At 39.7% G+C, this 12,730-nt stretch overlaps 2 long non-coding RNA genes and 1 pseudogene across 2 annotated transcripts; all 3 read left to right on the top strand.

Moving 5' to 3' along the window:
* LOC107690095 (uncharacterized) overlaps positions 1–3,563 on the top strand; it is a 13,344-nt pseudogene extending 9,781 nt beyond the window's left edge.
* A 1,362-nt stretch (positions 3,564–4,925) lies between these two features.
* On the top strand, positions 4,926–5,612 carry LOC107690094 (uncharacterized). The gene is made up of 3 exons (XR_001634398.1): positions 4,926–5,118; positions 5,270–5,426; positions 5,553–5,612. It is a non-coding gene; the product is annotated as an uncharacterized LOC107690094 (long non-coding RNA).
* A 478-nt stretch (positions 5,613–6,090) lies between these two features.
* Positions 6,091–7,099, top strand: LOC107690098 (uncharacterized). Its single transcript, XR_001634399.1, has 3 exons — positions 6,091–6,133; positions 6,851–6,950; positions 7,040–7,099. It is a non-coding gene; the product is annotated as an uncharacterized LOC107690098 (long non-coding RNA).
* The last annotated feature ends 5,631 nt before the right edge of the window (positions 7,100–12,730 follow it).

Raw genomic sequence — 12,730 nt, 5'->3', positions numbered from 1 at the left:
GTTCTCATCTGTGAGCATGCTCTTGATATATGTATTTTAGGTGTGTAAATGTATAATTGCCTTTTCATTCTTTATTTAAATTTGTAGTTAAAACAACTAAAAATAAATGTATTTTAAAGTTTAGAATTAGACACACAGGTTTCACAGGTTTACGCTGAAAACAACAAAATGGAACCTCAAGGTTGATCTAGGAAAATGTGTGAGGGCCCCATTGAAATCAATACTGCAGCAAACTCCTCCCAGTTCAAACACAGTTTGGAGGAGTGTGTCTTGCTGAGATGGGCTGCAGAACCAATTTACAACTCAAATTTTGTTAGACCAAGGGAACATACAACATAACAAGATAGCACATAAAAAAAGGCTGCACTCTAAACCCGGATTTTGTTAATAAAACATTTTAAGTGGTCATTACTTATTCTTTATTGTTCTTTAGAAAATGGTGTCATTACTAAATAAAATTAGCTGTTTGCACTAATCAGAAGAAAAAATTGAGTGTAATGATCATGTTAAGAAGAGACAACTCAGTGCGTTACGTTTTTGTAAGGGAGGGGAGGGGCCTTGATTGCGTCAGGTCTTGACGTGAGCAGAGCGCTGGCTGATGAGTGTCTTCTGGCTGCTGGTGCACGTTTACCGTGGATTTTTTGAAAGCAACGTGACATGGTGAGTGTGTAAAGAAGTTTTTATCTGTTTATATATTTCTGAAAAAAACGATAACCCAAAAATCCGGACCGATGTTTAACTCTAAAATGTTAACGTAGTGTTAATGTGTCGGTCAACGCAATTTTTTTCCCCTGTCGGTTCACAGTTAAGGTATAACAGTATAATAAATTAGCTTTTTCTGTCGGGTCACCGTTTATAACGCTAACCAGCATTCACATGGATATAGCATATTGTTGAATACTGTGTGTTCATGTTCCTCTAAACAATTTACAATTGTTAACAAGCAAAAATGTTTTCTTATGCAAAAAATGTTACTTGTCTTTTGGTTGAAAAGTTAAGTACAACTTTTTGTGAACAATAAACAAAAAAAAACATTGAAATGTTGTTATTGTTTATTTCTTTAAAAGTAATTAAAATAATTGTACAATTTAAGTAGTATCATTTTAAAATTATAAGACATATAAATATAACAATTATCACTAAAAATCATTTGTTAATATTTTTTTGTTCAACTTAATAGTTATTTTATAAAACATATCCTTAAAAAAATTCATAATGTGAACTAATGCTTTTTAGTAAAGATTACTAATGCCAACTTGATTTGTCTGCTACACCCACTAAATGTTCTAAGTTAATACAACTTAACCTGTTTAGTTTCACCCTGTGTAAAAACTAAAATTGTTTAGTGCAACGGGTTTCCACGCAATTTTCTAGTAAAGTCAACTAATTCGGGTTAAGAGTGTATGCACTTGAAGGAATGTTCTCGTAAAGTCCAATTTATTCCAATTGGATTGAATCCTGTAAAGATGAGTTTGCCTCTTCGTGTTATCAAAAACAAAGATGAGCAGTCTGGTGCAGAAACTAGCTTTTGGATGACCAGTCTGGTTGACCGATACAAGAATAGGCCAAACACGAGTTTGAGATTCAATGTCTTGCAAGTTTTTGCTCCGAAAACAGGATATTGTCAAAATCAGAGGTTTCTTCACAAAGAAGACAAGGTGATTAAGCTTAACAACAACTGCGGTTATATGATGAAGAGAACTCGAACTGAACCTGCTGTTGTCCGATATCCGAGATTTTCTCCAAAAAAAGATCCTGAAAAGTACTTTCATTCATTGTTGCAACTTTTCTTGCCACATTATGAAGACTGTCAGCTCAATCTTGATACTCCCTCAAGATGGCGGCGCGTTCACACGCTGCGGCTTCTCTTTAATCAGTCTAAATAAGCTCTTTTTGCACTACAAATCATTATATCTGCACTGTTGTTTACTTCACTGGTTTGCACTCTATCTGCCGTGTGCTGCTTTATATATATATATTTTTTTTTTATATATTTTTTTACGTTACCTTATTTGTATATTTGTATAGTTGTATTTTATATTTAATCTGTATATCTGTATTTATGTTCTACTGTTAGTGTTATCTGTATGCACCAAGGGTCTGAGAGTAACGCAATTTCAATTCTCTGTGTGTATGTGCTGTACATGTGGAAGAATTGACAATAAAGCAGACTTGACTTGACTTGACTTGACTCAAGCCTGAGAGTTTTACCACTTATGAGGAATTCTACAACAATGGTGCTGTGAAATGTGGAAGTAATGTGACAAAAGTAAAATGTATTGTCGATGCTAATCGAGCACTGTTTGAAAAGGAAAGTGACAAAATAGATCGAGCTCAACTGCTTTTGGAGCAGGGTGTTGATTTGGAAGATGCTTGGGCTGCATTGTGTCCTGAAACAGAAAAGGAACGTCATGAATGCCTAGAACTAAAGAAGAGTAATATAATTCCTGATGAAGATGATTCTGAGCCTTCTATTCCAGATCTTGTAGCGAACCCTCGAATTCCATACAGTATTGAAACCAACCATGCTGGAATGTCTAGAGAAGAGGCGTTATGTTTACTAAGATCATTAAATGCACAAAAATCTGCAATCTTTTACAAAGTGCGGAAATGGTGTCTAGAAAAACTTCTTGGAGAAATCCCTGAACCATTTCACTTGTTCGTTACTGGTGGAGCAAGCACAGGGAAAAGCCATTTAATCAAAGCAATATACTACGAATCTTCCAGACTTTTATCTCAGCTGTCCGAAAACCCTGATGATAGAAGTGTGATTTTAACTGCATCAACTGGAGTGGCTAGCTACCACATTGGTGCTTCCACAATTCATAATACCTTTTCGGTAGGTGCCGATGTCAAACTGCCATATCAGCCGCTAAGTGATGACAAAATCAATTCACTGCATGCAAACATGGGAGGTTTGCAGATTCTGATCATTGATGAGGTGTCTATGGTTGACCATCACCTTTTGTCTTATGTTCATGGGAGATTGAGACAAATTAAGCAAACTGGTGACTACTCCATTTTTGGAAAAGTCAGTTTGGTCTGCGTTGATGATTTTTACCAGCTTCCACCTGTCAAGGGAATTCCCCTGTATGTTGATCCAAAAGGAGTGAATCTTTGGGATAACAAGTTTGAAATTGCCGAACTAACACAAGTTGTCAGGCAACAAGATGCATCTTTTGCTGAAATGTTAAATCATCTTCGAGTTCATAAAAAGAAGGAAACTCTAAGCCCAAGCGACATTAACATGTTGAAGCAACGTGAAACAGGTGAAGAATGTAATGCTATTCATATATTTTCTACAAATGGTCAGGTTGATGAATACAATATTCAGAAACTTATTGCGTGTTGTCCTGAGGCAATCACTATTCGAGCTAGAGACTTTGTGAGAAATCCAGAAACTGGAAGAATAGGATCAAAAGTTGGATTTCATGCGAAAGTTTTCAACTCCTGTTTGGACAAATGTGTTTCCTTGGGTGTTGGAGCCAGAGTAATGCTAAGGAAAAATCTTGATGTTTCAGATGGACTTGTCAATGGAGCCTTTGGCACAGTTGTCCACATAAGCCAAAAATAAAACCTGATGATGATGATGATGATGATGATGATGACTTCCCAACAGCTATTCATGTTGAATTTGATCATCCAAATGTTGGTCAAATTCAGAGATCGAAGCAACGACAGAAATATTCCTCAAATTCTACTGTTATTTAAGTGGAAGCAGATCAAGTCACAAACGATGGTGGTTTAAGATGTCAGTTTCCACTTAAATTGGCATGGGCATGCACTGTTCACAAAGTGCAAGGACTCACAGCAGACAAAGCGGTCATCTCACTTGACAAGGTATTTTGTCCGGGACAAGCATATGTTGCACTGAGTCGTGTGAGAACCCTCTATGGACTAATGATTAATGACTTCAAAGAGTCTGTCATATATTGTAATGAGAAAATCGACTCTGCTATGAAAAACATGCTCCGACTTACGTTAGAAAATCACAGTGTCATAAAGACACCTGATAGGTTTACAATTGCTCTTCATAATGTACAAAGTCTTCGAGCTCATGTTCAAGATATTCAAGTTCACGGACAGCTAATGAATGTGGATTGTATCTGTTTAACTGAAACTTGGCTAAAAGTTGAAGATGATGTACAGATACCAGGATTTGTTTTTAAGAACAAACCGAGAGCTAAGTGTTATGATGAGAGCACTCCACTTTTTACTGATTTAAAACGACAAAGAGGTGGTGGAGTCGGAGTATTCTGTTGTGAAGGCATTCATTTTAACGTTATCATTCCAGAACCTTGCAACTTGGAATGTCTATACTTTGCAGTTCCACATATAAGTTTGAATGCTGCTTTGCTGTACAGGCCTAATTCATATCCACTTGACATGTTTCGACAAAATATGTTACATGTTATTAATGAGCTGGAGAAACATTCAGGAAAGAAAGTGATTATGGGAGACTTCAATGAGGACATCTTGACATCATCTACAATTGGAACATTAATGGAATTACATGGATAGAGTCAACATGTGCAACATCCTACAACTGAGAAAGGAACGCTGATAGACCATGTCTATGTTAAAGATGCAGAAAACGTTTCAATCGAAATCGTGCAAACCTATTACAGTTACCATCAGGCAGTACTGATACAGGTAGGCAGGCTGAGGGAATGATTGTGACATGTACTGAAATCATTATAACTGCATTCTCTTTTCTTTTCGGTACCCTTATTCTGAGATTCCAATGGGCATACAACTGGAGAACAAGTGTATAACTTGAGACGGTATGTTCTTAGACTATCTATATCTAAACGACTCTTATAATGATCCATCAGTTAAATCATCAGTTGAATCTGTACAGATGTTCCATGTTATCAATGAAGGTCTATCTGAAGGCAATCCATTTTATGTATGCAACACACTGAAATTAGAAAATGGTATCATTGTATTGTCTGTTCTGTTTTTGTGTCCATACCATGTGAACACTATCCTGAGATTCCAAGATCCACAGAGTCCAGTCAATCCAGCCTCAAGTACAAACCACTGATCGTCATTCACAATCCTACATCTCCCATAATTGCTCTTCTTTCTTGAGCTAATAAGGTTCATCCAGCCAAGGTAATTGTAGTATTTCATTTGTATTCAGCTTTATGCTTGCTTTATTTTGAATTCTGTTTAATTATCCTTACTTTTAAGAGATTTATCTAATTTTTTATTGACTTCAAGTATATTACATTACTAATGTATTTTATTATTAATCTAATTTCAGTCATATTCTAAGCCATCCAAACAATAATGGATGCTTCCAAACATCATAGGAAGCATCCACAAAGACTGCCTGCATCCATCCAGTTGTCTCCTAATATATCAAAATTAAGTTCATGGAACAACACAAAAATGGTCAAAATGTACTAAAACTAACAAAGGTAAGTTGACTCAGGAGTGCCTGGTTACACAAACATTTTTCGGTTTAAAATATAATAAACTGTTTTAAAGGCATTGCTAAATTCATCAACTATATGCAAGTAAGCACATGCAAGTTATCTTTTCAGACATATGAAATGCACTGAAGTCATAATTTCCCCCATGCAAGAGATTCTATACTCCATTCAACACATCATTCTATAGTCCAATAACTCCCATAATGAAGAAAATTACTGATAAAAATGTAAATGTAGTAGTGTAATGTCTGCAAAACTTGAATTGATTCATTTCTTCAAGCACTGTTTCACCTACTAACAATACATCTTCAGGTTTATGCATCAAAACGCAATAACTAGTCTCCACTACTCTCAAAAGGTGAGTGTTGAGAAGGTGTCTACATTAGTTGCAAAATGTATTTGTTGTGTAAGCATTTCATTTACCAAGCACCTAATGTTCTATTAATGTTTTATTTATTTTTTTTTAGATTTCTGCAACTATACTTGGAACTTCCTCCTTATCCAATATGTAATTCTCTGCTCCATGAACTTTTTTTATGAAGAAGGACACAAGTGATAAAAAGGTACATTTAATTGTATAATGTTTGCAAAGCTTAGATTAAGTATTTTGTTTGCGCAGTCATTAAAGCAATAACAATATTCTTTTATTTGTGCAGCATAACTCAATAACTACTGTCCACTACTCTCAAAAGGTGAGTGTAGAGACGGTGCAAAATATTTTTGTTGTGTAAACACTTAACCAAGCAGTTAATGTTCCTTGAATGTATTTTCAGATTTCTGCAATGACCTACACTTCTAACTTCCTCCTTATGCATTATATGATTCTCTGCTCCATGAACTGTTTTTATAAAGAAGCACAAAACTGATAAAAAGGTAAATTTAATTGCATAATGTCTGCAAAACTTGAATTGACTCGTTTCTTCAAGCACTGTTGCACCCAATAACAATACATTTTCAGGTTTGTGCATCAAAACTCAATATCTACTGTCCACTACTCTCAAAAGGTGAGTGTACATCTGGTGTCTACGTTAGTTGCAAAATGCTGTTGTGTAAAGACTTTATCAAGCAGTTGATGTTCCATGAATGTATTTTCAGATTTCCACAATGTGCTACCCTTGAAACTTCCTCCTTATCCATTATATGATTCTCCGCTCCATGAACTGTTTTTTTAAAGAAGCACACAACTGATAAAAAGGTCAATTTAATAGTTAATCTAAGATTTGCAGACATTATACACTTTTCTTTGAGCAGTAATTAAAGCAATAACAATGTTTTTCAGTTTTGTGCAGCATAACTCGATAACTACTCTCAAAAGTTGAGTGTAGAGATGGTGTCTACATTACAGAACAAAAACATTTTGCAACTAAACACTTTATCAAGCAGTTAATGTTCCATGAATGTATTTTCAGATTTCTGCAATGACCTACACTTCTAACTTCCTCCTTATCCATTATATGATCCTCCGCTCCATGAACCGTTTTTATAAAGAAGCACACAACTGATAAAAAGGTAGAATATAATATCCTTTATGCTTATTAATCAGAAGTTGATACTAATTTGAGTTTAATTTATTGATTTTCTGCTTCTCTTTCTTACAGTGAAGACAAAACCATTCTCAACTATCAATTCAGAAAATGTCCCGGCAAAAATCTAAACTGATGATAAATAAAAATGGGTGCTCCTGGTGGATTGAAGACGAACTTGATTTTCTGGGAAGCAAGGTGGTCTTGTAGCTCCTCATGTAAAGCAGCAAAGGACTCCTTCAGCTCTCGTTCTCCACCCTTGAAGTTAGTGCCTTGATCACTTAACAATTCGTTCGGCTTCCCACGTCGAGCGATAAGGCGTCTCAGGGCCATCAGGAAGGAGTCTGAATATTTAAGGGGGTCTGAATACTTTCCGTACCCACTGTATATACACTGCCCTGGTCGTAAGGCACTTGAATAATAAGCCCCACCTCTTCTCATTTCGGCGTCCGATCTTAATGATGTAGGGTCCGAAACAGTCCATGCCAGTTGAGAAGAAGGCAGGCTTAAAGAGCTGTTGTCTTGCAAGTGGCAAGTCAGCCATACGAGGAACTTCTGGTTGTCCCTTCCATTTTCGACACTCTCTACATTGACGTTGGTGTCGCCATACTGCTTCACGGCCTCGCAATACCCAGTAAGTCCTCCTTAACTCTGCGAACACTCGTTCTGGCCCAGGGTGGTGCAGCTTCTTATCATAATCCTTGATAATGAGTTTGGTCACAGGATGTTGAGGGGCAAGGACGACGGGATGAATAGAATCCAATTCTGCCTCACTGCAGCGTCTTAGACGTCCACCCACACGAATAAGACCACTGGTAGGGTCAAACTCAGGAGAGAGAGAAGCCAGCCTGCTCATACCGGATACTGGTTTCCCAGACTTCAGTTGGACCATCTCGGTAGGGAAGGACTCGGTCTGCATTTGACAAAGCACTGTTTATTCTACCTCTCTCTGTTTGTCAGCGCATGTAATGTTCGCCACCCCGTGGAGTTGCTGACTGCATGCCTTTATGAACTCTGCCAGTGTGTCATACTGCTGTGGATTTGGCAAAGGTATAACTGTAGTCGATCCACAAAATGCAGACTGCCTCATCTCATTACTCTGTTCTTCAGTAGGCAAGAAAGGTTGCTTGGGCCAATTCGCTGGCGGCAGTTTGAGACATGAAGGACCTTGATTCCACTGGCTTCCTTTTACTAGGTCACACAGGCGTTTACCTCTTGTGATGCTGTCCGCAGGATTGTCCTCGGATCGTATGTAATGCCAGGTCGCAGATGCTGTGAGTTCTTGTATCTCCACCACCCGAGTTCCCACGAACACCTTGTAACGACAAGAACTTGACAACAGCCAAGTAAGTACAGTCATAGAATCCGACCACAGTGTTAAGGAACCAATGGGGATGGTGAGTTCTGTGACAAGGACCTTGGAGAGCTGGGCACCACTCAGAGCTGCGCATAGTTCAAGGCGAGGTATAGACTGCTGCTTTCAGGGGGCAACCCATGATCTGGCCGCTAGAAATGCAACTTCAACTTTGCCTTCTGTATTTTCTGTCCACAAATAGGCCACGGATCCATAGGCCTGCTCCGATGCATCGCAGAATACGTGTATATCACGTCTGCTAGTTGGGAGATCCAAGTCTGGACTGGAATAGCATCTCGGCAGTGATATCTTTTCCAGATCACTCAGTTCTTTCTCCCATGAACTCCATAAGCTGAGCAGATCTTCTGGCAGTTGCGGGTCATCCCAGTCACGCTTTTTATCCCATAGACGCTGCACCAGCATTTTTGCTCGAGTGGTGTACGGGATAATATAGCCGAGGGGATTGTACTGGCTGGCCAGGACACGATAAATGCTGCGCATGGTTACTTTAGTGCAATTCACTATCCTGTGCTTGTAGTGCAAAGTGTCTGACTGACAATGCCAGAGCAGTCCAAGGGTAGATTCATGGGTATCTTGCAGTCCCTGACTAAGCCAGAGCTCACAGCTGTTCGATCTTGTATCTGAGGGAAGGTGAGCAACCACTGCCGGGCAATTACTGGCCCATTGTTGCAATTCAAAGCCTCCTTCATTTAGCAGGGCACAGAGTTGATCAACAAGATTTTTGGCGGCATCTTTAGAGGTGAGACTGTGGAGACAATTGTCAACATAGAAGAACTTCTCTATGACCTCTCTCACCTCATCTCCTGGTTGACTGTGGTCCAGCACATGCTTTTGCAGGGCGAACGTGGCACAACAGGGACTGCAAGTAGTCCCAAAGGGAAGTACCTGCCACTGGTACACATCTGGTGCTTGTTCTAAAGTCATGTCTCTCCACAGGAACTGGAGTAAAGGTTTGTCATCAGGGAGCAGCCTCACCTGATGAAACATCCCACGGATGTCACTGCTTAAGGCTGTGGAATGTTCACGGAAGCGTAGTAACACTGCCAACAGGGTTGGACTTAAGGTGGGACCTGGAAGAAGCAGCTTGTTCAAATTCTGGCCCTCATACTGGAATGAGCAGTTGTAAACGACCCGATTCTTGCCGTTGTGTGTGACCATATGGTGAGGGATGTACCATGATTCTTGTGATCTCTCAGCCTCGCATGGTTGCAGTTTCTCTACATAGTTAGCATTCTTGAGTCTCTCAATTTCAGTTTTGTAAGCACAGGCCTGATCAGGGTTCTTCATCAGCTTTCACTCAATGCTTCTTAGCTGCGGCAGAACAGCTTCTTTTGGCATGTGCAGAGTTGGCATGTGTTGTATGCGAAGGAGCGGGGTCGCATAACGCATGACACCATCCACGTTAACTCTTACCGTTTTCTCTTGCAAGAGTCTGATGGCCTCTTGATCAAGTTTTGACCGCGTCACTACCTTCTCACTGCGGTACGGAATTACATCCATCTGCCATAGCTTTTCCACTTGGGCAAACAGATCAGCATTGGGGGAGATGGCAGTAAAGAGGCATTGGTGAGTGTTGAGTCTGTACTTGATCTCGTGTGTAGGGCCTTGTAGAGTCCAGCCTAGCCTAGTTCGAACTGCAGCAGGTCCTCCTGGAGGGCCTAGGTGAACAGGCTCAATTGGGGTAACAAGGTGTGGACAATCTGAGCCAATTAGCAGTACAGGCTGTACTCTATCTATTTGCTGCAAGGGCAATCCAACTAAGTGTTTGTACATCTTATGGAGGGATGCAACAGGGTGAGTTTGCTCAGCGAGACCAAGCCTTTCGGCCGTAAAGGCACCTTGAATGGGGAATTTCTTGTGTCGGTTAGTGACTGGAGACACGGTGAACGAGACTGCCGCCCCATGAAGAACCTGTTGGTCCTGCCTCACTGTCCGCAGTACGAGGTTCTCAGGCTGCCCCTTCAAATTTAACTGCTGTGCTGCTGTGTGTAGCAGTATGGTCCTCTCCGACGCATCGTCTAACACAGCATATGCCTCAATAGATTTGTCCCCGTTGGTGATGATGACTTTGCTCACCTTTAGGAGAACCTTGCGGCTGTAGACAGGGCGATCCACATACAGGACGTCTTTGGTGGTGTTAACCAGACAGGAGTTCTCTCTTGTGTCCGTTTCAGATTCATTATCTACCGTCCGTTCATTTACATCATGCAGAATAAGAAGGTGTTTCCTATGGCACGTCTTACAGGGGGATTTTAGGTTACATTTGGAAGCATGATGACTCCGCCCACAGCACCAGCATCGATTGTTCTTATGGATCCAGGATTCCTTCTGTTCCTTTGTGAGCTCTTTGAAATTGGCACACCCATTCAAGAAGTGATTAGCATTGTCACCGTAGGGGCAATATGCACGCAATCTCCCTTTGAATCTGGCAGATTTAGACGTTACCTCTAGAGCGGGTGCTTGGATTTCACTCCCAGTCATGGGCAGGGCTGGACTGGGACAAAAAATCGGCCCTGGCATTTTTCGGCTATTTTTTGTCTTTTGGAAGCTGCATTTAAAATCCATTTGGCTCAGAAATCTGAGGGGGTACGAAAACGTGGGAAAAACCGACGAGGAAGAAGTTGATGTGAACCGATCTTTATATAGGAGGAGCAAAGTACTTCATCACTCCGTCTATAGCGCATTGTGATTGGATGTTTACGCTGTCAATACAGGAGACAACCCAATAGGCCTCTGGCTGCTCGCTGTCCGTGCGTGATGGTCCTCGGCAAAAAAAAAAAAAAACTTCTGTCGGCCTCTTAAATGCGTTGGCCCACCGGGAAAACGCCCGGTATGCCCGATTACCAATCCAGCCCTGGATGAAAGTGTCAGGTGTGGGCCTGATCTGGGTCTCAGGAATTTTGCTCTGGGTTATGACTGGTTTTGTGGTGCAGGGTCACATATTTGATTTTTGTAGATCAACTCCTCCCACTGCAACTACATCATCAGTGAAGCTCCTCCCACACTGTAGTTCAGCAATAAATGCTGGAATATTCCCATCAGTTTACAAGTGAAGAAGAGCATGAAATCATCAGGAAGAGCTGAAATCTGCAAAGACTGAGTTTATTAAGAGGACAGAGAGAAGATGAGAGGTTTATTCTTCATTAATGAGGCTGTCAGATAAGTTTTAATTTAACAAGTTTGTTTTACACTCTGAGTAAATTACTTTAAGTATAATGTCAATGTTAGAAAGTGTTCAAATGCTAATACCTTTGTTCTATTATAAACAACTGCGTATTAAATACAAGTTAAATAAATAAATAAATAAAGTCATTTTCAGAATTGAATTTTCTCATGACTTGTTTCTTTTGTTTTGAATTTGAAAGGACAAATACACACAAAAATAGCCTATATCAAATATCCTTCTAAACACAGTCGGTCATGTCTTAAGTCCCAGATATTTAGAAAGACACATAACAAAATCGTTGTTTTTCATGCGAAACCTTTTTTTTTTATTATTTTATTATTATTATTATTATTATTATTATTTATTAATTATTATTTTGAATTAGGCTACATCTTATTATTATCACGTGTTTTATTGATCTTAATTTCCATATTTAAATACTGCAACATTGTGTGATTTTCAATTAAATATTTCACTAATAATTCACTTGTTTTTCTTCTCTAATCCTCAATCACAAAGACTGTTGATGTTGATAAAATACCATGTGAGGCTATAATTTTAATTCCTTTTCATTTATTTGTGCAGAGCGGTTTTTTTTTTTAAGAACGAAAAATCAGCTCACCTTAGATGCAAAGTAATTTCTCCCGTATTATTTCCCTCCTCTCGCCACTTCACACTCCAGTCCAGCGGGTGGCGCTAAACACATACGTTTGTTTGCCAAACACCATTAAACCTCAGAGGAAGAAGATTAGTTTCACCGCGCTCTCTGTTGTTTTGTCGTGATGCTGGCTTAATACAAACGGTTAGAAATATTGTTTCTGTAAGTAGAAAAATACAGTTTTTGAATCAGGTCAGTAAATACCTGTAATATTCTCATCCTCACAGTCGTGACTAAGTTTTGAAGCAAGCAGGAATATCTGGAGGAGTATCATCTGAACTGAGATCTGCTGCTGTGAAGATGGTGTTTGTTAAAGAGGAGAGTGAGGAGAACATGAGTGAACCAGAAACCTGGAGAATAAAACAGGAGGAACCAGAAACCTGGAGAATAAAACAGGAGGAGCCAGAAACCCGGAGAATAAAACACGAGGAGCCAGAAACCCGGAGGATAAAACACGAGGAACCAGAAACCCGGAGGATAAAACACAAGGAACCAGAAACCCGGAGAATAAAACACGAGGAACCAGAACCCCGGAGAATAAAACACGAGGAACCAGAACCCCGGAGA

This window comes from Sinocyclocheilus anshuiensis, unplaced genomic scaffold, assembly GCF_001515605.1.
Source record: "Sinocyclocheilus anshuiensis isolate Anshui unplaced genomic scaffold, SAMN03320099.WGS_v1.1 scaffold2251, whole genome shotgun sequence".
NCBI lineage: Eukaryota > Metazoa > Chordata > Actinopteri > Cypriniformes > Cyprinidae > Sinocyclocheilus > Sinocyclocheilus anshuiensis.
The sequence above is the reverse complement of the archived record's forward strand: the minus strand, read 5'-3'. Positions and strand labels throughout refer to the sequence as shown.